The following is a 4,357-nucleotide window of genomic DNA, read 5'->3' on the forward strand; positions in this document are numbered from 1 at the left end:
ATACATGAGTCCACACATGAATCCATAATGATACTCAAAGAGAAAAAGAGAGAAAGGAGAAAAAAACTCATTTGCCACCAATGGAAATACTATAACACCAACTCCTTTGTCAGGAAATTGATAATTAAAGAGAAAGAATGAAGCATTTAATCTGCCATTTTTGGAAGAAATTAGGCTCAGTCCCAATTGATGAGGGAAAACTCTTCTTTATAGAACAATGTCAACTAATAAATGTAGGACTGATAAAATTAGAAAATCACCATTTTGCAATCTCCAATAAGATAATTGATTCAGGCAAGGATCATCAGTGAATGTGAAACTATTAGAAAAAGGAAAAAAGAAAAAAGACCAATCTGCCTTTGTATCAATTTCCTACCACTCACTTGCCCTAGAACACTTCCAATTTGGCTGCTGCTCCCACCATTCTGTTGAAACTGAAATGCTTGAAGGACACTGGTGACTTCTCAGTTGCTAACCACAATGGTCTTTTCTCATCCTCCATGATCTCTTTATGGTATTTGACATTAGAAGCCACCTCCTTTTTCTTGTAACTCTCTCCTTTCATCCACAAAAGCCTGGTTATCTGTTGCTATATAATAAACCCACTTTGTATTAAATGGTTTAAAATAGTAAGTTATTATTTCTCATGGTTCTGTGGGTGGACCAGGTTCAGTTGGGTGTTTCTCCCTTGGAATCTCTTTTAAGGTTGCAGTCAGATTCTAGCTAGGGCTAGAGCCATCTGAAAGTTCAACTAGGATAGATATCCAAGATGGCTTCCTCACTCATCTGGTCTCTAATCTGAGATGGCTGAAACAGCTTGGGGTTAGCAGGGTGTCTCGCTTTTCTCTCAGTGTGGCTAGCCTGGGCTTCCTAATAGTTAGATGGTCTCAGGATAGATAGGCTTCTTACGTAGTGCCTGGCTCCCCCCTAGAATTAATATTCCAAGTGTCCCAGGTCAAAACTGCAAGGTTTCTTATAAGACAATTAATGGTCTCTTTCTCACCCAGTATGTATCATCCACTATGTCGAGCACTGGGCTCTTTAGAGGGAAAAAGAACTAAAGACCCTTCCAAAGTGGAGTGTAAAACTCATCCTTATTTTTATTGTTTCATTTTTAACTATGTGTGTATCCATATCTAACCCCAAAGCAATTTTTAAATACTCACTGTATATCAAGTCTTTCAAAAGTATTTTATAAATTAGTTTTCATACAACCAGGAAATCTTTCCTTTAGCATTGTGCCTCTGCAGTTACTTAATATTTAATTAAATAACATAATTTCAGTGGTAAATATAGTTAACATAAACAGTTTGGGGAACAAAGTACCAGAACTCATTGGCTCTGAGTGTTCAATATACAAGGGCATAAATCAGTGTATTTTATGTAGGGAATGAAAAACATTGGTTAGTCTGGTCAATCAGTTAAAAGGGTTCCTAATTTATCTTTTATTGAACTTTCTGAATTGGAAGTAACACATACCACATTTAAGAAACATGTAGAATTTATTGGCTTGAGTTGGGGACTCAAATGGTGTCACCAGCTCCCAATATTTCTCCATCTCTCAGCTGTGCTTGCCACCATGTTCAGTTCAGTCAGTTCAGTCAGATCCATGGACTGCAACCCCATGGACTGCAGCATGCCAGGCTTCCCTGTCCATCACCAACTTCTGGAGCTTGCTCAAACTCACGTGCTTTGGGTTGGTGACGCCGTCCAACTATCTCATCCTCTGTCGAGAGCCACCAGTTGGCTTCATGCAAGATTCCACGTGGGGGCAAGTTGGTAATGGTGGCTTCTAGTACAGAAGAGAAAACATGTATTCCTCTCAGCAATCCCACCAAAACTCACTACTCATCACTGGCTAAGAATGGGTATGTGGCCACCCCTGAACCAATTTGTGGCCAGGGCAATGTATTAACCTGATTTCTTAGGTTCCCTTGAAACCCAACCTAACCCCATGGAATAAGAAAAATTGCCTTCAAATGTTCCAGCATGCGACTATAGAAGTTCATCCCTGCAGGAATGACTGAAGGAAGGACAATGTGCTGCTTGAGGGCAAGTATAACTTCTTGTTCCCCCCTGTATTCCCTCCCCAACTAACCAGCACCTTGCCTGTTTTCCTGAATACAGCAGGCATTACTTATGGTGAACTGAAAATCACATTCATCTTTCTCTTCATTTAATGTGCATCTTAAGGCAATTTACAGAAGACTTGCTCTTGGTGTGCAAAATGCCAGTACCCATTTGCCTGAATTTTGTTATCTTTTGATCTCATGCTGTCAAAAGGTCTCAAGCATAGGTTTGAATGGAGTTTGGATTGAAAGACCCATAGAACTGAGCTCCTTATAGAATGCTCTGAGTAAAGTCTTTCCTCTCCAGCTCAGGTCTTGCCTGTTTCTTTATAATGCTGGTGAGGCAGTTTTAATTTCACTTTCTGGGGTTATACTAGAGCCACTTTTAAGGACTCTCCTTGAGTCTTTCCGGTAGTCCTCCTCTCTCCCTTCCCCCTTCCCTTGGTCCCTCCCTTCCCTGCAGCCACAGCTGCCTGGCTCCAGGGCACTCAGATGGCACTGTTGCCTAGGCAACGCAGGAGGGGGTTTCAATCTCCTGTCTCCCCAGAGGGGCTGGGCTGGCCCTGAGCCAGGAAGAGGCAGGGGGCAGGGGACCCGACTGGCCCTGCACAGAGTGTGTTGGGAAGTAAACAGACCATTGGTGTGCTGTCTACCAGAAGAGATGGGGAATGTCATGGATTTGATTGTGTTATACAAGCAAACTGCCGAGGATGCTACGGCTGACTGAGAGAACAGGAATGGGACAGGAAAAAAGAAGGCCTGATGCATCTTGGCCTCATGCAGTATCAGGGGGTTAAATGGCTGAGGCTTGCAATAGTTTCCTGGAGCTATGGTAACAAAGTATTATTACAAACCATTTCTGTATTACAAACAGAAATGTATTGTCTCACTGTTCTGGAGGCTAGAAGTCCCAAATCAAGATATTAGATGGACTGCTCTCCCTGCAAAACATGTAGGGGCACCCTTCCTTGCCTCTTCCTAGTTCCTGATGCATGAGTGCGTGCTAAGTTGCTTCAGTTGTGTCCGATTCTTTGCAACCCTACAGACTGTAACCCGCCATGCTCCTCTGTCCATGGGATTCTCCAGGCAAGAGTACTGGAGTGGGTTGCCATGTCTTCCTCCAGGGGATTTTCCCAACCTAGGTATCAAACCTGAATCTCTTGTGTCTCCTGCATTGGTAGGCAGGTTCTTTACATCTAGTGCCACCTTTCCTGGCAATCTTTGGCATTCCTTGGCTTGCAGCTCAATAACTCCAAACTCTGCCTTCATGGTCACATGGCGTTCTCCCTGATTGTCTCTTCATGTGGCCATCTTCTCACAGGGACATCAGTTATATTGGGCTAGGAGTCCACTCTACTTCTCTATGACTTCATCACAATGAATTACATCTGCAACAATGCTATTCCCAAACAAAGTCACATTCTGAGGGTTAGGGGGGTTAGGACTTCAACATACATTTTCTTAGGAAACACAATTTAACCTCTCATGACTTCCCCAGACAGGTATGAATGATGGGCTTAGAAGTTCCTGTCTTATAAAACAAAGGCCTAGAAAGGTTATTTGATTGAGCTTAGGAAGAGGTGGAACATCAGTCTGAGGAACTTGGCTTTTATTTAGCAGAAAGGAGTCATGAAGGGTTCTGGAGCAAGTAGCAGTGTAACCACCTGTGTGAATACCTATGAGACTCGAGATTTTGAGTCCTTAGTTGCTTTTTATTTTTTAGTACCAGTGAAATGAGCCCCTTCTTTCTTCAGTGCATAGTCATATTCCCTAACTGTCTAAGTCTCAACCTAATTACATAGTTGAAGCATGGATAAGCCTCCAAAGTGAATAGCACAGAGTTTGAGACATGTGCACTTTTGGGCTTCCCTGGTGGCTCAGCTGGTAAAGAATGCGCCTGCAATGCGGGAGATCAGGGTTCAATCCCTGGGTTGGGAAGATCTCCTGCAGAAGCGTAAGGCTACCCACTCCAGTATTCTGACCTGTAGAATTCCATGGACTATGCAGTCCGTGGGGTCGCAAAGAGTCGGACACAACTGAGTGACTTTCACTTGGCACAGTTCAGAAATAAAAGTGCCATTTGCCAACCATGTCAGCCTCGATTGCCTGATAGTCAAATGAAGATAATAAGAGTATCTGACTCATAATATATATCATGCATGCGTGCATGCTAAGTTGCTTCATTCATGTCTGACTCTATTTGACCCTATGGACTGTAGCCTGCTAAGATCATCTGTCCATGGGATTTTCCGGACAAGAGTACTGGAGTGGGTTGCTGTGCCCAGCTA

General features: G+C 43.1%; 1 long non-coding RNA gene across 1 annotated transcript; it reads right to left on the reverse strand.

Annotated features, from left to right (window-relative positions):
• Positions 1–1,483: 1,483 nt before the first annotated feature.
• Positions 1,484–3,424, reverse strand: LOC145513540 (uncharacterized). Its single transcript, XR_014059484.1, has 2 exons — positions 3,221–3,424; positions 1,484–1,792 (listed from the first exon to the last, which is right to left on the reverse strand). It is a non-coding gene; the product is annotated as an uncharacterized LOC145513540 (long non-coding RNA).
• Positions 3,425–4,357: the final 933 nt, after the last annotated feature.

The sequence above is a fragment of the Giraffa tippelskirchi genome, chromosome 1, assembly GCF_054371585.1.
Source record: "Giraffa tippelskirchi isolate mGirTip1 chromosome 1, T2T-mGirTip1v1.2.pri, whole genome shotgun sequence".
Taxonomy (NCBI): domain Eukaryota; kingdom Metazoa; phylum Chordata; class Mammalia; order Artiodactyla; family Giraffidae; genus Giraffa; species Giraffa tippelskirchi.